The sequence below is a fragment of the Eulemur rufifrons genome, chromosome 14, assembly GCF_041146395.1.
Source record: "Eulemur rufifrons isolate Redbay chromosome 14, OSU_ERuf_1, whole genome shotgun sequence".
Classification (NCBI taxonomy): Eukaryota; Metazoa; Chordata; class Mammalia; order Primates; family Lemuridae; genus Eulemur; species Eulemur rufifrons.
The window spans coordinates 19,449-38,223 of NC_090996.1; the positions used below are offsets into that span (position 1 = coordinate 19,449).

An 18,775-nucleotide genomic window follows, 5' to 3' on the forward strand; every position below is an offset into this window, starting at 1 on the left:
GAGTCTTTGATTTTTGTTGTCATTGGTGTATGTGTTTGTGGAAAAGTATTGAGTCTTTGATGTGCGTGTAGCAGCTACTGAGCAAGGCTTTGAAGGCTAGTGGGCTGCAGGACTGCGCGGGAGGGGGGGGGGCGGCGGGGGTTGGGAGGGGGCGCTGGGCCGGGAGGGCCCCGTGGCAGCAGCTCGGCCTCTTGAGGCGTCCGGGGACGGCCACGGTCGTCTACGGCCATACCACCCTGAACGCGCCCGATCTCGTCTGATCTCGGAAGCTAAGCAGGGTCGGGCCTGGTTAGTACTTGGATGGGAGACCGCCTGGGAATACCGGGTGCTGTAGGCTTTTGCCTCTTCTTTTGTCCCGCCCGCCGGCCTGTCGGGGGTCGGGGGGTGGGGCTGGGGGTGGGCCGGTCCCTCCGCCCTCGGCCCTCCGCCCTCCGCGCCCGCCCTTGGCCCCGGTCGCCGCCCGCTGCGCCCGCCGGAGGCTTCCTCTCCTCTCCCCGGCTGCAGCACCACCGCCAGGCGGCGGCAGCGGCGGAGCATCCCAGCCGTTCCGTTCCGCCCAGCAGCGGAGCCCCAGCCCTGGGCCCACACCGGGCCGGGCGGCGGGATCCCTAAGTGCTGCTGGGTCTCCACCCCCCGGCCCCCCCGGGACAATCCCTACACCCGGCGCGGGACAGTCCACGGCCGCAAACCGTCCCCTGGGCCCCCGGACCCCCAGCCCACCGTGGACTTCCTCTCTGCCGCACACCCGGGCCTCGGGCCGGGGCTCCCGAGAGACACACCGGCGCACCGCACAGGGCAAGTGGCCGGCCGCCCGGGCAGAGAGGACACACAACAGCACACGGAGCACACGCACCCAAACCCAGACGCCCCACCCCCAAACCCCGCCCCACCGAGCAACAGGACAGCCGGCTCTGGGCCCCCCACCCCCACGCGGGTGCTGCTGCCACATGCAGGCCCTGAGGGGAAATCGAGGCAGAACAGTCCTCCCCAGACGGAGTGGGGTGGCGGGGTGGGGGGGACACTGCACGTCTTCAGGACCTCGGGGTGAAGGACCAGCCGCGCACACGGCCCTGCCTCCTTGTCCTGGCCCTGCCCCAAAGGCCCCTCTCCACCGTGCCCTCGCGTGGGGCGGCGGAGGGCCCTCTCGCGCGCACTCTCCGGCTCTGGCCCTCCGTCCCCACGCGTGGAAGTCTGTCCCTGCGCGCTTGCCCGTGGGGCTGCTCCTTGGGCTGCGGGACGGTGGTGCGTCCGCGGTTTGGGTGGGGGAGGGGGGATGCGCGCGAGACCCGTCAGTCTCCGCCTGCCCCGGATACGGACAGGTGGTCTAGCGAAGGGCCAGGGCGGCGGGAGGGACCGGACTGGGCAGGGAGGGACGCGTAGCAGCAGCTCGGCCTCTTGAGGCGTCCGGGGGCGGCCGCCGTCGTCTACCGCCATACCACCCTGAACGCGCCCGATCTCGTCTGATCTCGGAAGCTAAGCAGGGTCGGGCCCGGTTAGTACTTGGATGGGAGACCGCCTGGGAATACCGGGTGCTGTAGGCTTTTTGCTTTGCCTCTTTTTCTGTCCCGCCCGCCCTGGGCTGGGAAGGGGGGGCTCCTCCGCCCACCTCGGCTGGGAAAGGGGGGGGCCCTTCGCCCTCCACGCCCGTCCTGGCTCCCGCCCCCGCCCACCCCCACCCCGCCCCGGCAGGCCCGGATCCTGCCCCGTGGCCCCTGGAGAGAGGGTCAGATTTGAGATGTGGAGGCTCAGTCCCCGAGGCTGTCGGCCCTCAGACACCTGCCCCAGGTCCGGGCCTCCGGAACTGCTGACGGACCGGCTCTGAATTCAGGACAAATTCTAAAGTTGTCCAAGTACATGACCACGTTACCCTAGGAAAGGAAAAATTCGATCATATCCATATATGCAGAAGCATGGAATCTAAACAGTTGGCTATTCGTTCACGGGAAAGGAATTTAAGAATCCAGATGAGAAGACACCTAGAAACACTTTTCAAAAGTCTAAATCTTTAGAAAATATTCTTAAGGATTAAGAAGTAAAAACATTCTTTGGAAAGTCACGAGCAAGAACAGGGTGTTGATATGAAATTCTTCTGTTCAATACTGCAAGCGACGCTCTAAAAATATACTCAAACAGGGGAAGACACTAACAATATACGGGAAAGGAAAATCACCTTCTTCATTTTCCTCACCTCCTACGGTTCTCAAAATAGAATGTTTGCCAGTATGCATGGGAGACCTGTCGAAATCCTAAGTGAGTCCAGCAAGATAGCTCTATCTGAAATCAACATTCAATCGATAGTTTCAATATTTCTTATTTCCTAGCAAATACACAATGTTGAAGGCAATTTGTAAAAAGGATAACATGCAAAGTCACAGAAAATCTACATAGCACCTACGGGACAAAGGTGCCAACTTAGATGGAAAACTTAGTAACAACGTCAATGACGGCCCAAATCCATGGAGAGGCTCTACTATATTCCTAGATAGATGGACACGGAGTCCCCAAACTAATCATTTCCCCCAAATTAATAAATAGTGCAATTTAAACAGGGTTTATAACTAGAAATTTACAATCTGTTTCTTTCTCTCTTTCTTTTAATTTGGGAAATGGATATGTTAAAGAGCAATAATAGCAATTATTAGTTTTATTCTATTAGACCCAATTAACTGTACCAAAACTCTCTACCACTCGCCTTATAAAAATGGGAGTTTATTCATATGTCGGAAGCCGCTGTGTATCTTTTTCCGAAGGCATGGAACCGAAAAAACACTTCTCCCAAACAAATCCCATCTCGACTCTCATCATTTTGCTGGCTTTTCCTTTTAAAGTTTTTGCTCTCTGTTCCATGACTATCTCATTGAGGTAGTTTGTTAATTTCACAGTTTATATAACACATGTGGAGCCATTCTGGATTCATTCTGGCTAACTTGTGTTCCAGGGGAAACCTTCTGTTTGGGGAATACGCCTTGCTTACACAGGAAGCTGCAGTTCATCAGCACTTCTATAGAATGGCACTGCACGAGTCAATCAAAGTATCTTTATCCGATCTTTGACTAGGTCCATGTACACGGGGCTCCCGTGAGTATTACTCTGGATGTTTCCTGGTCACGTGTGCCCTATCTTCTCTCTGGTACGTGCTACTCAGAGAATATGCTTGTTCCTAAATTATGCCAGTGTTCATTCATATCCATTTATGCTACATTGTTTTCCAAATGGTTCTATAATTTCACCTCCCATATCAGCAGTGTGCGTGTTAAGAGTTCTCCTCCCAGCCAACACAGTGATCAGTGTTTTAAGTTTCCTCAATCTGGTGAGTTTGGAACTACATCTTGCTTCATTTTTTATTTTGTGTTTCCTTGATTAATAATGAGGATACAGTGTCAAACGCGTATTAAGCCTATTACACATAGATATTCTGTAGCAGTGATATTTTGCCAATTGTATGCGCTACAGATCCCTTGTCCTGTTTGCAACTTGTTTTGTACCGTGTTTATGGTATCTTTGGAAACTTTTTGTTATGGAAAATTTGAAATATAAACAAAAACAGAAAGAATACTATAATACCTACTCACTACCCTGACTCAAGAAATCATCAACCCTTGGTCAGATCTTGTTTCTTTTATACCCCTCCTACCTTAAGTTCATGATCCCCTTAACGATATCCCTCCATCGACAAAAAGTCAATATGTTTCTATCAAAGGTAGAGGCTTTCTTTCCTTTTTAAATGTAACCGCAGCCACATTATTCCATCTAAGAATCTAACCGTATTGGAGAGAACAGCAAGTCCTCAAGGTTTGCGTTTCCCTGAGACACATACACTCATTTCAGTTTCTTGGAATCCAGTCCAAATACAGTACATACATTGTGCTCGGTTGAGAGGTCTTTGGAAAGAGTGTCCATACATCCCAACCAGTTGGGGGCAGTCCCGGTTGTCACCATTTCACTTTGTTTCCTCCCGCTCTCCACAGTGGGGGATCCGAGTTATTTTTGCATTGTTAGGGGTTTAGTCGTGGATTTAAACACATTTAATGTGCTTCAATATCTTGCAATTATTATACTTACTGGTGATCAAACCGTCCTGTGTTTGGCAGACGGGAGTCTACTCATTCTGGTTCCTGTGTCTTTTGACATGACCCTCGTTCTGTTGGATATCAGAGCATCCACGCTTCCCGGCAGAAGAAGCGTCCATTTCCTGCCCCGGACTTGAAGTCAGCCTGTGTCTCCGGTAAGGCTTCGGACCATTTAATAACAATGGTTTGTGGAGACCACGATCTAGATGCTGGTGAAATGCACTACTGTTCAGTTTGCACCTACTTCTCAGCACCCTCCATGGGGATAAAAAAAAAAAAAAATTAAAGAAAAACACATTGAGTGTCCACTGATAATCCAAATTCAATCTGAGACTGAGAGTTTTTTTACGCTACTTTATCGATTTCACTTCTTTCTCTCACCCCCAAATTCCCAGTTCTCAAAGACACCAACAGCATTTCTTCTTTGCATGATCCCACAGAATAATCGTATCCATTCACCATATAACCGTGGACTACTTAGTACTGCATGAAGTAGGAAAGGCGAGGAAGGAACTTTTTACTGTTCTGGCTCCACTGTGAAAATCTAAGAGCTGCTGTCAGCCGAAGCCAGTCTGCTCATGCCGAGGAGCTCTGAGCCATGGCACACTCCTTTGGAATATTTCCCTGGGCCTTCATGTCAGCTCCTGCAGTGTGTAGAATCTGCTAAGTCACACGCTGTCCTCCGTTTGTGTCCTCCGTGCTTTCAATGGATGTCATCTTGAGTCTTTGATTTTTGTTGTCATTGGTGTATGTGTTTGTGGAAAAGTATTGAGTCTTTGATGTGCGTGTAGCAGCTACTGAGCAAGGCTTTGAAGGCTAGTGGGCTGCAGGACTGCGCGGGAGGGGGGGGGCGGCGGGGGTTGGGAGGGGGCGCTGGGCCGGGAGGGCCCCGTGGCAGCAGCTCGGCCTCTTGAGGCGTCCGGGGACGGCCACGGTCGTCTACGGCCATACCACCCTGAACGCGCCCGATCTCGTCTGATCTCGGAAGCTAAGCAGGGTCGGGCCTGGTTAGTACTTGGATGGGAGACCGCCTGGGAATACCGAGTGCTGTAGGCTTTTGCCTCTTCTTTTGTCCCGCCCGCCGGCCTGTCGGGGGTCGGGGGGTGGGGCTGGGGGTGGGCCCGTCCCTCCGCCCTCGGCCCTCCGCCCTCCGCCCTCCACCCTCCGCGCCCGCCCCCGGCCCCGGTCGCCGCCCGCTGTCCCCGCCGGAGGCTTCCTCTCCTCTCCCCGGCTGCAGCACCACCGCCAGGCGGCGGCAGCGGCGGAGCATCCCAGCCGTCCCGTTCCGCCCAGCAGCGGAGCCCCAGCCCTGGGCCCACACCGGGCCGGGCGGCGGGATCCCTAAGTGCTGCTGGGTCTCCACCCCCCGGCCCCCCCGGGACAATCCCTACACCCGGCGCGGGACAGTCCACGGCGGCAAACCGTCCCCTGGGCCCCCGGACCCCCAGCCCACCGTGGACTTCCTCTCCGCCGCACACCCGGGCCTCGGGCCGGGGCTCCCGAGAGACACACCGGCGCACCGCACAGGGCAAGTGGCCGGCCGCCCGGGCAGAGAGGACACACAACAGCACACGGAGCACGCGCACCCAAACCCAAACGCCCCACCCCCAAACCCCGCCCCACCGAGCAACAGGACAGCCGGCTCTGGGCCCCCCACCCCCACGCGGGTGCTGCTGCCACATGCAGGCCCTGAGGGGAAATCGAGGCAGAACAGTCCTCCCCAGACGGAGTGGGGTGGCGGGGTGGGGGGGACACTGCACGTCTTCAGGACCTCGGGGTGAAGGACCAGCCGCGCACACGGCCCTGCCTCCTTGTCCTGGCCCTGCCCCAAAGCCCCTCTCCACCGTGCCCTCGCGTGGGGCGGCGGAGCGCCCTCTCGCGCGCACTCTCCGGCTCTGGCCCTCCGTCCCCACGCGTGGAAGTCTGTCCCTGCGCGCTTGCCCGTGGGGCTGCTCCTTGGGCTGCGGGACGGTGGTGCGTCCGCGGTTTGGGTGGGGGAGGGGGGATGCGCGCGAGACCCGTCAGTCTCCGCCTGCCCCGGATACGGACAGGTGGTCTAGCGAAGGGCCAGGGCGGCGGGAGGGACCGGACTGGGCAGGGAGGGACGCGTAGCAGCAGCTCGGCCTCTTGAGGCGTCCGGGGACGGCCGCCGTCGTCTACGGCCATACCACCCTGAACGCGCCCGATCTCGTCTGATCTCGGAAGCTAAGCAGGGTCGGGCCCGGTTAGTACTTGGATGGGAGACCGCCTGGGAATACCGGGTGCCGTAGGCTTTTTGCTTTGCCTCTTTTTCTGTCCCGCCCGCCCTGGGCTGGGAAGGGGGGGCTCCTCCGCCCACCTCGGCTGGGAAAGGGGGGGGGCCCTTCGCCCTCCACGCCCGTCCTGGCTCCCGCCCCCGCCCACCCCCACCCCGCCCCGGCAGGCCCGGATCCTGCCCCGTGGCCCCTGGAGAGAGGGTCAGATTTGAGATGTGGAGGCTCAGTCCCCGAGGCTGTCGGCCCTCAGACACCTGCCCCAGGTCCGGGCCTCTGGAACTGCTGACGGACCGGCTCTGAATTCAGGACAAATTCTAAAGTTGTCCAAGTACATGACCACGTTACCCTAGGAAAGGAAAAATTCGATCATATCCATATATGCAGAAGCATGGAATCTAAACAGTTGGCTATTCGTTCACGGGAAAGGAATTTAAGAATCCAGATGAGAAGACACCTAGAAACACTTTTCAAAAGTCTAAATCTTTAGAAAATATTCTTAAGGATTAAGAAGTAAAAACATTCTTTGGAAAGTCACGAGCAAGAACAGGGTGTTGATATGAAATTCTTCTGTTCAATACTGCAAGCGACGCTCTAAAAATATACTCAAACAGGGGAAGACACTAACAATATACGGGAAAGGAAAATCACCTTCTTCATTTTCCTCACCTCCTACGGTTCTCAAAATAGAATGTTTGCCAGTATGCATGGGAGACCTGTCGAAATCCTAAGTGAGTCCAGCAAGATAGCTCTATCTGAAATCAACATTCAATCGATAGTTTCAATATTTCTTATTTCCTAGCAAATACACAATGTTGAAGGCAATTTGTAAAAAGGATAACATGCAAAGTCACAGAAAATCTACATAGCACCTACGGGACAAAGGTGCCAACTTAGATGGAAAACTTAGTAACAACGTCAATGACGGCCCAAATCCATGGAGAGGCTCTACTATATTCCTAGATAGATGGACACGGAGTCCCCAAACTAATCATTTCCCCCAAATTAATAAATAGTGCAATTTAAACAGGGTTTATAACTAGAAATTTACAATCTGTTTCTTTCTCTCTTTCTTTTAATTTGGGAAATGGATATGTTAAAGAGCAATAATAGTAATTATTAGTTTTATTCTATTAGACCCAATTAACTGTACCAAAACTCTCTACCACTCGCCTTATAAAAATGGGAGTTTATTCATATGTCGGAAGCCGCTGTGTATCTTTTTCCGAAGGCATGGAACCGAAAAAACACTTCTCCCAAACAAATCCCATCTCGACTCTCATCATTTTGCTGGCTTTTCCTTTTAAAGTTTTTGCTCTCTGTTCCATGACTATCTCATTGAGGTAGTTTGTTAATTTCACAGTTTATATAACACATGTGGAGCCATTCTGGATTCATTCTGGCTAACTTGTGTTCCAGGGGAAACCTTCTGTTTGGGGAATACGCCTTGCTTACACAGGAAGCTGCAGTTCATCAGCACTTCTATAGAATGGCACTGCACGAGTCAATCAAAGTATCTTTATCCGATCTTTGACTAGGTCCATGTACACGGGGCTCCCGTGAGTATTACTCTGGATGTTTCCTGGTCACGTGTGCCCTATCTTCTCTCTGGTACGTGCTACTCAGAGAATATGCTTGTTCCTAAATTATGCCAGTGTTCATTCATATCCATTTATGCTACATTGTTTTCCAAATGGTTCTATAATTTCACCTCCCATATCAGCAGTGTGCGTGTTAAGAGTTCTCCTCCCAGCCAACACAGTGATCAGTGTTTTAAGTTTCCTCAATCTGGTGAGTTTGGAACTACATCTTGCTTCATTTTTTATTTTGTGTTTCCTTGATTAATAATGAGGATACAGTGTCAAACGCGTATTAAGCCTATTACACATAGATATTCTGTAGGAGTGATATTTTGCCAATTGTATGCGCTACAGATCCCTTGTCCTGTTTGCAACTTGTTTTGTACCGTGTTTATGGTATCTTTGGAAACTTTTTGTTATGGAAAATTTGAAATATAAACAGAAACAGAAAGAATACTATAATACCTACTCACTACCCTGACTCAAGAAATCATCAACCCTTGGTCAGATCTTGTTTCTTTTATACCCCTCCTACCTTAAGTTCATGATCCCCTTAACGATATCCCTCCATCGACAAAAAGTCAATATGTTTCTATCAAAGGTAGAGGCTTTCCTTCCTTTTTAAATGTAACCGCAGCCACATTATTCCATCTAAGAATCTAACCGTATTGGAGAGAACAGCAAGTCCTCAATGTTTGCGTTTCCCTGACACACATACACTCATTTCAGTTTCTTGGAATCCAGTCCAAATACAGTACATACATTGTGCTCGGTTGAGAGGTCTTTGGAAAGAGTGTCCATACATCCCAACCAGTTGGGGGCAGTCCCGGTTGTCACCATTTCACTTTGTTTCCTCCCGCTCTCCACAGTGGGGGACCCGAGTTATTTTTGCATTGTTAGGGGTTTAGTCGTGGATTTAAACACATTTAATGTGCTTCAATATCTTGCAATTATTATACTTACTGGTGATCAAACCGTCCTGTGTTTGGCAGACGGGAGTCTACTCATTCTGGTTCCTGTGTCTTTTGACATGACCCTCGTTCTGTTGGATATCAGAGCATCCACGCTTCCCGGCAGAAGAAGCGTCCATTTCCTGCCCCGGACTTGAAGTCAGCCTGTGTCTCCGGTAAGGCTTCGGACCATTTAATAACAATGGTTTGTGGAGACCACGATCTAGATGCTGGTGAAATGCACTACTGTTCAGTTTGCACCTACTTCTCAGCACCCTCCATGGGGATAAAAAAAAAAAAAAATTAAAGAAAAACACATTGAGTGTCCACTGATAATCCAAATTCAATCTGAGACTGAGAGTTTTTTTACGCTACTTTATCGATTTCACTTCTTTCTCTCACCCCCAAATTCCCAGTTCTCAAAGACACCAACAGCATTTCTTCTTTGCATGATCCCACAGAATAATCGTATCCATTCACCATATAACCGTGGACTACTTAGTACTGCATGAAGTAGGAAAGGCGAGGAAGGAACTTTCTACTGTTCTGGCTCCACTGTGAAAATCTAAGAGCTGCTGTCAGCCGAAGCCAGTCTGCTCATGCCGAGGAGCTCTGAGCCATGGCACACTCCTTTGGAATATTTCCCTGGGCCTTCATGTCAGCTCCTGCAGTGTGTAGAATCTGCTAAGTCACACGCTGTCCTCCGTTTGTGTCCTCCGTGCTTTCAATGGATGTCATCTTGAGTCTTTGATTTTTGTTGTCATTGGTGTATGTGTTTGTGGAAAAGTATTGAGTCTTTGATGTGCGTGTAGCAGCTACTGAGCAAGGCTTTGAAGGCTAGTGGGCTGCAGGACTGCGCGGGAGGAGGGGGGGCGGCGGGGGTTGGGAGGGGGCGCTGGGCCGGGAGGGCCCCGTGGCAGCAGCTCGGCCTCTTGAGGCGTCCGGGGACGGCCACGGTCGTCTACGGCCATACCACCCTGAACGCGCCCGATCTCGTCTGATCTCGGAAGCTAAGCAGGGTCGGGCCTGGTTAGTACTTGGATGGGAGACCGCCTGGGAATACCGGGTGCTGTAGGCTTTTGCCTCTTCTTTTGTCCCGCCCGCCGGCCTGTCGGGGGTCGGGGGGTGGGGCTGGGGGTGGGCCGGTCCCTCCGCCCTCGGCCCTCGGCCCTCGGCCCTCCGCCCTCCGCGCCCGCTCTTGGCCCCGGTCGCCGCCCGCTGCGCCCGCCGGAGGCTTCCTCTCCTCTCCCCGGCTGCAGCACCACCGCCAGGCGGCGGCAGCGGCGGAGCATCCCAGCCGTCCCGTTCCGCCCAGCAGCGGAGCCCCAGCCCTGGGCCCACACCGGGCCGGGCGGCGGGATCCCTAAGTGCTGCTGGGTCTCCACCCCCCGGCCCCCCCGGGACAATCCCTACACCCGGCGCGGGACAGTCCACGGCCGCAAACCGTCCCCTGGGCCCCCGGACCCCCAGCCCACCGTGGACTTCCTCTCCGCCGCACACCCGGGCCTCGGGCCGGGGCTCCCGAGAGACACACCGGCGCACCGCACAGGGCAAGTGGCCGGCCGCCCGGGCAGAGAGGACACACAACAGCACAGGGAGCACACGCACCCAAACCCAGACGCCCCACCCCCAAACCCCGCCCCACCGAGCAACAGGACAGCCGGCTCTGGGCCCCCCACCCCCACGCGGGTGCTGCTGCCACATGCAGGCCCTGAGGGGAAATCGAGGCAGAACAGTCCTCCCCAGACGGAGTGGGGTGGCGGGGTGGGGGGGACACTGCACGTCTTCAGGACCTCGGGGTGAAGGACCAGCCGCGCACACGGCCCTGCCTCCTTGTCCTGGCCCTGCCCCAAAGCCCCTCTCCACCGTGCCCTCGCGTGGGGCAGCGGAGGGCCCTCTCGCGCGCACTCTCCGGCTCTGGCCCTCCGTCCCCACGCGTGGAAGTCTGTCCCTGCGCGCTTGCCCGTGGGGCTGCTCCTTGGGCTGCGGGACGGTGGTGCGTCCGCGGTTTGGGTGGGGGAGGGGGGATGCGCGCGAGACCCGTCAGTCTCCGCCTGCCCCGGATACGGACAGGTGGTCTAGCGAAGGGCCAGGGCGGCGGGAGGGACCGGACTGGGCAGGGAGGGACGCGTAGCAGCAGCTCGGCCTCTTGAGGCGTCCGGGACGGCCGCCGTCGTCTACGGCCATACCACCCTGAACGCGCCCGATCTCGTCTGATCTCGGAAGCTAAGCAGGGTCGGGCCCGGTTAGTACTTGGATGGGAGACCGCCTGGGAATACCGGGTGCCGTAGGCTTTTTGCTTTGCCTCTTTTTCTGTCCCGCCCGCCCTGGGCTGGGAAGGGGGGGCTCCTCCGCCCACCTCGGCTGGGAAAGGGGGGGGGGCCCTTCGCCCTCCACGCCCGTCCTGGCTCCCGCCCCCGCCCACCCCCACCCCGCCCCGGCAGGCCCGGATCCTGCCCCGTGGCCCCTGGAGAGAGGGTCAGATTTGAGATGTGGAGGCTCAGTCCCCGAGGCTGTCGGCCCTCAGACACCTGCCCCAGGTCCGGGCCTCTGGAACTGCTGACGGACCGGCTCTGAATTCAGGACAAATTCTAAAGTTGTCCAAGTACATGACCACGTTACCCTAGGAAAGGAAAAATTCGATCATATCCATATATGCAGAAGCATGGAATCTAAACAGTTGGCTATTCGTTCACGGGAAAGGAATTTAAGAATCCAGATGAGAAGACACCTAGAAACACTTTTCAAAAGTCTAAATCTTTAGAAAATATTCTTAAGGATTAAGAAGTAAAAACATTCTTTGGAAAGTCACGAGCAAGAACAGGGTGTTGATATGAAATTCTTCTGTTCAATACTGCAAGCGACGCTCTAAAAATATACTCAAACAGGGGAAGACACTAACAATATACGGGAAAGGAAAATCACCTTCTTCATTTTCCTCACCTCCTACGGTTCTCAAAATAGAATGTTTGCCAGTATGCATGGGAGACCTGTCGAAATCCTAAGTGAGTCCAGCAAGATAGCTCTATCTGAAATCAACATTCAATCGATAGTTTCAATATTTCTTATTTCCTAGCAAATACACAATGTTGAAGGCAATTTGTAAAAAGGATAACATGCAAAGTCACAGAAAATCTACATAGCACCTACGGGACAAAGGTGCCAACTTAGATGGAAAACTTAGTAACAACGTCAATGACGGCCCAAATCCATGGAGAGGCTCTACTATATTCCTAGATAGATGGACACGGAGTCCCCAAACTAATCATTTCCCCCAAATTAATAAATAGTGCAATTTAAACAGGGTTTATAACTAGAAATTTACAATCTGTTTCTTTCTCTCTTTCTTTTAATTTGGGAAATGGATATGTTAAAGAGCAATAATAGTAATTATTAGTTTTATTCTATTAGACCCAATTAACTGTACCAAAACTCTCTACCACTCGCCTTATAAAAATGGGAGTTTATTCATATGTCGGAAGCCGCTGTGTATCTTTTTCCGAAGGCATGGAACCGAAAAAACACTTCTCCCAAACAAATCCCATCTCGACTCTCATCATTTTGCTGGCTTTTCCTTTTAAAGTTTTTGCTCTCTGTTCCATGACTATCTCATTGAGGTAGTTTGTTAATTTCACAGTTTATATAACACATGTGGAGCCATTCTGGATTCATTCTGGCTAACTTGTGTTCCAGGGGAAACCTTCTGTTTGGGGAATACGCCTTGCTTACACAGGAAGCTGCAGTTCATCAGCACTTCTATAGAATGGCACTGCACGAGTCAATCAAAGTATCTTTATCCGATCTTTGACTAGGTCCATGTACACGGGGCTCCCGTGAGTATTACTCTGGATGTTTCCTGGTCACGTGTGCCCTATCTTCTCTCTGGTACGTGCTACTCAGAGAATATGCTTGTTCCTAAATTATGCCAGTGTTCATTCATATCCATTTATGCTACATTGTTTTCCAAATGGTTCTATAATTTCACCTCCCATATCAGCAGTGTGCGTGTTAAGAGTTCTCCTCCCAGCCAACACAGTGATCAGTGTTTTAAGTTTCCTCAATCTGGTGAGTTTGGAACTACATCTTGCTTCATTTTTTATTTTGTGTTTCCTTGATTAATAATGAGGATACAGTGTCAAATGCGTATTAAGCCTATTACACATAGATATTCTGTAGGAGTGATATTTTGCCAATTGTATGCGCTACAGATCCCTTGTCCTGTTTGCAACTTGTTTTGTACCGTGTTTATGGTATCTTTGGAAACTTTTTGTTATGGAAAATTTGAAATATAAACAGAAACAGAAAGAATACTATAATACCTACTCACTACCCTGACTCAAGAAATCATCAACCCTTGGTCAGATCTTGTTTCTTTTATACCCCTCCTACCTTAAGTTCATGATCCCCTTAACGATATCCCTCCATCGACAAAAAGTCAATATGTTTCTATCAAAGGTAGAGGCTTTCCTTCCTTTTTAAATGTAACCGCAGCCACATTATTCCATCTAAGAATCTAACTGTATTGGAGAGAACAGCAAGTCCTCAATGTTTGCGTTTCCCTGACACACATACACTCATTTCAGTTTCTTGGAATCCAGTCCAAATACAGTACATACATTGTGCTCGGTTGAGAGGTCTTTGGAAAGAGTGTCCATACATCCCAACCAGTTGGGGGCAGTCCCGGTTGTCACCATTTCACTTTGTTTCCTCCCGCTCTCCACAGTGGGGGACCCGAGTTATTTTTGCATTGTTAGGGGTTTAGTCGTGGATTTAAACACATTTAATGTGCTTCAATATCTTGCAATTATTATACTTACTGGTGATCAAACCGTCCTGTGTTTGGCAGACGGGAGTCTACTCATTCTGGTTCCTGTGTCTTTTGACATGACCCTCGTTCTGTTGGATATCAGAGCATCCACGCTTCCCGGCAGAAGAAGCGTCCATTTCCTGCCCCGGACTTGAAGTCAGCCTGTGTCTCCGGTAAGGCTTCGGACCATTTAATAACAATGGTTTGTGGAGACCACGATCTAGATGCTGGTGAAATGCACTACTGTTCAGTTTGCACCTACTTCTCAGCACCCTCCATGGGGATAAAAAAAAAAAAAAATTAAAGAAAAACACATTGAGTGTCCACTGATAATCCAAATTCAATCTGAGACTGAGAGTTTTTTTACGCTACTTTATCGATTTCACTTCTTTCTCTCACCCCCAAATTCCCAGTTCTCAAAGACACCAACAGCATTTCTTCTTTGCATGATCCCACAGAATAATCGTATCCATTCACCATATAACCGTGGACTACTTAGTACTGCATGAAGTAGGAAAGGCGAGGAAGGAACTTTCTACTGTTCTGGCTCCACTGTGAAAATCTAAGAGCTGCTGTCAGCCGAAGCCAGTCTGCTCATGCCGAGGAGCTCTGAGCCATGGCACACTCCTTTGGAATATTTCCCTGGGCCTTCATGTCAGCTCCTGCAGTGTGTAGAATCTGCTAAGTCACACGCTGTCCTCCGTTTGTGTCCTCCGTGCTTTCAATGGATGTCATCTTGAGTCTTTGATTTTTGTTGTCATTGGTGTATGTGTTTGTGGAAAAGTATTGAGTCTTTGATGTGCGTGTAGCAGCTACTGAGCAAGGCTTTGAAGGCTAGTGGGCTGCAGGACTGCGCGGGAGGAGGGGGGGCGGCGGGGGTTGGGAGGGGGCGCTGGGCCGGGAGGGCCCCGTGGCAGCAGCTCGGCCTCTTGAGGCGTCCGGGGACGGCCACGGTCGTCTACGGCCATACCACCCTGAACGCGCCCGATCTCGTCTGATCTCGGAAGCTAAGCAGGGTCGGGCCTGGTTAGTACTTGGATGGGAGACCGCCTGGGAATACCGGGTGCTGTAGGCTTTTGCCTCTTCTTTTGTCCCGCCCGCCGGCCTGTCGGGGGTCGGGGGGTGGGGCTGGGGGTGGGCCGGTCCCTCCGCCCTCGGCCCTCGGCCCTCGGCCCTCCGCCCTCCGCGCCCGCTCTTGGCCCCGGTCGCCGCCCGCTGCGCCCGCCGGAGGCTTCCTCTCCTCTCCCCGGCTGCAGCACCACCGCCAGGCGGCGGCAGCGGCGGAGCATCCCAGCCGTTCCGTTCCGCCCAGCAGCGGAGCCCCAGCCCTGGGCCCACACCGGGCCGGGCGGCGGGATCCCTAAGTGCTGCTGGGTCTCCACCCCCCGGCCCCCCCGGGACAATCCCTACACCCGGCGCGGGACAGTCCACGGCGGCAAACCGTCCCCTGGGCCCCCGGACCCCCAGCCCACCATGGACTTCCTCTCCGCCGCACACCCGGGCCTCGGGCCGGGGCTCCCGAGAGACACACCGGCGCACCGCACAGGGCAAGTGGCCGGCCGCCCGGGCAGAGAGGACACACAACAGCACACGGAGCACACGCACCCAAACCCAAACGCCCCACCCCCAAACCCCGCCCCACCGAGCAACAGGACAGCCGGCTCTGGGCCCCCCACCCCCACGCGGGTGCTGCTGCCACATGCAGGCCCTGAGGGGAAATCGAGGCAGAACAGTCCTCCCCAGACGGAGTGGGGTGGCGGGGTGGGGGGGACACTGCACGTCTTCAGGACCTCGGGGTGAAGGACCAGCCGCGCACACGGCCCTGCCTCCTTGTCCTGGCCCTGCCCCAAAGCCCCTCCCCACCGTGCCCTCGCGTGGGGCGGCGGAGGGCCCTCTCGCGCGCACTCTCCGGCTCTGGCCCTCCGTCCCCACGCGTGGAAGTCTGTCCCTGCGCGCTTGCCCGTGGGGCTGCTCCTTGGGCTGCGGGACGGTGGTGCGTCCGCGGTTTGGGTGGGGGAGGGGGGATGCGCGCGAGACCCGTCAGTCTCCGCCTGCCCCGGATACGGACAGGTGGTCTAGCGAAGGGCCAGGGCGGCGGGAGGGACCGGACTGGGCAGGGAGGGACGCGTAGCAGCAGCTCGGCCTCTTGAGGCGTCCGGGGACGGCCGCCGTCGTCTACGGCCATACCACCCTGAACGCGCCCGATCTCGTCTGATCTCGGAAGCTAAGCAGGGTCGGGCCCGGTTAGTACTTGGATGGGAGACCGCCTGGGAATACCGGGTGCCGTAGGCTTTTTGCTTTGCCTCTTTTTCTGTCCCGCCCGCCCTGGGCTGGGAAGGGGGGGCTCCTCCGCCCACCTCGGCTGGGAAAGGGGGGGGGCCCTTCGCCCTCCACGCCCGTCCTGGCTCCCGCCCCCGCCCACCCCCACCCCGCCCCGGCAGGCCCGGATCCTGCCCCGTGGCCCCTGGAGAGAGGGTCAGATTTGAGATGTGGAGGCTCAGTCCCCGAGGCTGTCGGCCCTCAGACACCTGCCCCAGGTCCGGGCCTCTGGAACTGCTGACGGACCGGCTCTGAATTCAGGACAAATTCTAAAGTTGTCCAAGTACATGACCACGTTACCCTAGGAAAGGAAAAATTCGATCATATCCATATATGCAGAAGCATGGAATCTAAACAGTTGGCTATTCGTTCACGGGAAAGGAATTTAAGAATCCAGATGAGAAGACACCTAGAAACACTTTTCAAAAGTCTAAATCTTTAGAAAATATTCTTAAGGATTAAGAAGTAAAAACATTCTTTGGAAAGTCACGAGCAAGAACAGGGTGTTGATATGAAATTCTTCTGTTCAATACTGCAAGCGACGCTCTAAAAATATACTCAAACAGGGGAAGACACTAACAATATACGGGAAAGGAAAATCACCTTCTTCATTTTCCTCACCTCCTACGGTTCTCAAAATAGAATGTTTGCCAGTATGCATGGGAGACCTGTCGAAATCCTAAGTGAGTCCAGCAAGATAGCTCTATCTGAAATCAACATTCAATCGATAGTTTCAATATTTCTTATTTCCTAGCAAATACACAATGTTGAAGGCAATTTGTAAAAAGGATAACATGCAAAGTCACAGAAAATCTACATAGCACCTACGGGACAAAGGTGCCAACTTAGATGGAAAACTTAGTAACAACGTCAATGACCGCCCAAATCCATGGAGAGGCTCTACTATATTCCTCGATAGATGGACACGGAGTCCCCAAACTAATCATTTCCCCCAAATTAATAAATAGTGCAATTTAAACAGGGTTTATAACTAGAAATTTACAATCTGTTTCTTTCTCTCTTTCTTTTAATTTGGGAAATGGATATGTTAAAGAGCAATAATAGTAATTATTAGTTTTATTCTATTAGACCCAATTAACTGTACCAAAACTCTCTACCACTCGCCTTATAAAAATGGGAGTTTATTCATATGTCGGAAGCCGCTGTGTATCTTTTTCCGAAGGCATGGAACCGAAAAAACACTTCTCCCAAACAAATCCCATCTCGACTCTCATCATTTTGCTGGCTTTTCCTTTTAAAGTTTTTGCTCTCTGTTCCATGACTATCTCATTGAGGTAGTTTGTTAATTTCACAGTTTATATAACACATGTGGAGCCATTCTGGATTCATTCTGGCTAACTTGTGTTCCAGGGGAAACCTTCTGTTTGGGGAATACGCCTTGCTTACACAGGAAGCTGCAGTTCATCAGCACTTCTATAGAATGGCACTGCACGAGTCAATCAAAGTATCTTTATCCGATCTTTGACTAGGTCCATGTACACGGGGCTCCCGTGAGTATTACTCTGGATGTTTCCTGGTCACGTGTGCCCTATCTTCTCTCTGGTACGTGCTACTCAGAGAATATGCTTGTTCCTAAATTATGCCAGTGTTCATTCATATCCATTTATGCTACATTGTTTTCCAAATGGTTCTATAATTTCACCTCCCATATCAGCAGTGTGCGTGTTAAGAGTTCTCCTCCCAGCCAACACAGTGATCAGTGTTTTAAGTTTCCTCAATCTGGTGAGTTTGGAACTACATCTTGCTTCATTTTTTATTTTGTGTTTCCTTGATTAATAATGAGGATACAGTGTCAAACGCGTATTAAGCCTATTACACATAGATATTCTGTAGGAGTGATATTTTGCCAATTGTATGCGCTACAGATCCCTTGTCCTGTTTGCAACTTGTTTTGTACCGTGTTTATGGTATCTTTGGAAACTTTTTGTTATGGAAAATTTGAAATATAAACAGAAACAGGAAGAATACTATAATACCTACTCACTACCCTGACTCAAGAAATCATCAACCCTTGGTCAGATCTTGTTTCTTTTATACCCCTCCTACCTTAAGTTCATGATCCCCTTAACGATATCCCTCCATCGACAAAAAGTCAATATGTTTCTATCAAAGGTAGAGGCTTTCCTTCCTTTTTAAATGTAACCGCAGCCACATTATTCCATCTAAGAATCTAACTGTATTGGAGAGAACAGCAAGTCCTCAATGTTTGCGTTTCCCTGACACACATACACTCATTTCAGTTTCTTGGAATCCAGTCCAAATACAGTACATACATTGTGCTCGGTTGAGAGGTCTTTGGAAAGAGTGTCCATACATCCCAACCAGTTGGGGGCAGTCCCGGTTGTCACCATTTCACTTTGTTTCCTCCCGCTCTCCACAGTGGGGGACCCGAGTTATTTTTGCATTGTTAGGGGTTTAGTCGTGGATTTAAACACATTTAATGTGCTTCAATATCTTGCAATTATTATACTTACTGGTGATCAAACCGTCCTGTGTTTGGCAGACGGGAGTCTACTCATTCTGGTTCCTGTGTCTTTTGACATGACCCTCGTTCTGTTGGATATCAGAGCATCCACGCTTCCCGGCAGAAGAAGCGTCCATTTCCTGCCCCGGACTTGAAGTCAGCCTGTGTCTCCGGTAAGGCTTCGGACCATTTAATAACAATGGTTTGTGGAGACCACGATCTAGATGCTGGTGAAATGCACTACTGTTCAGTTTGCACCTACTTCTCAGCACCCTCCATGGGGATAAAAAAAAAAAATATTAAAGAAAAACA

General features: G+C 52.1%; 8 non-coding genes across 8 annotated transcripts; all 8 read left to right on the forward strand.

Annotated features, from left to right (window-relative positions):
• The first annotated feature begins 218 nt into the window (after positions 1 to 218).
• Positions 219 to 337, forward strand: LOC138394975 (5S ribosomal RNA). Its single transcript, XR_011235478.1, has one exon. It is a non-coding gene; the product is annotated as a 5S ribosomal RNA (ribosomal RNA).
• A 1,085-nt stretch (positions 338 to 1,422) lies between these two features.
• Positions 1,423 to 1,541, forward strand: LOC138394886 (5S ribosomal RNA). The gene has a single exon (XR_011235410.1). It is a non-coding gene; the product is annotated as a 5S ribosomal RNA (ribosomal RNA).
• Positions 1,542 to 5,007: 3,466 nt separating this feature from the next.
• Positions 5,008 to 5,126, forward strand: LOC138394868 (5S ribosomal RNA). The gene has a single exon (XR_011235393.1). It is a non-coding gene; the product is annotated as a 5S ribosomal RNA (ribosomal RNA).
• A 1,098-nt stretch (positions 5,127 to 6,224) lies between these two features.
• Positions 6,225 to 6,343, forward strand: LOC138394905 (5S ribosomal RNA). Its single transcript, XR_011235423.1, has one exon. It is a non-coding gene; the product is annotated as a 5S ribosomal RNA (ribosomal RNA).
• A 3,468-nt stretch (positions 6,344 to 9,811) lies between these two features.
• LOC138394976 (5S ribosomal RNA) lies at positions 9,812 to 9,930 on the forward strand. Its single transcript, XR_011235479.1, has one exon. It is a non-coding gene; the product is annotated as a 5S ribosomal RNA (ribosomal RNA).
• Positions 9,931 to 11,027: 1,097 nt separating this feature from the next.
• LOC138394970 (5S ribosomal RNA) lies at positions 11,028 to 11,146 on the forward strand. The gene has a single exon (XR_011235473.1). It is a non-coding gene; the product is annotated as a 5S ribosomal RNA (ribosomal RNA).
• Positions 11,147 to 14,615: 3,469 nt separating this feature from the next.
• Positions 14,616 to 14,734, forward strand: LOC138394977 (5S ribosomal RNA). Its single transcript, XR_011235480.1, has one exon. It is a non-coding gene; the product is annotated as a 5S ribosomal RNA (ribosomal RNA).
• Positions 14,735 to 15,832: 1,098 nt separating this feature from the next.
• LOC138394981 (5S ribosomal RNA) lies at positions 15,833 to 15,951 on the forward strand. The gene has a single exon (XR_011235484.1). It is a non-coding gene; the product is annotated as a 5S ribosomal RNA (ribosomal RNA).
• The last annotated feature ends 2,824 nt before the right edge of the window (positions 15,952 to 18,775 follow it).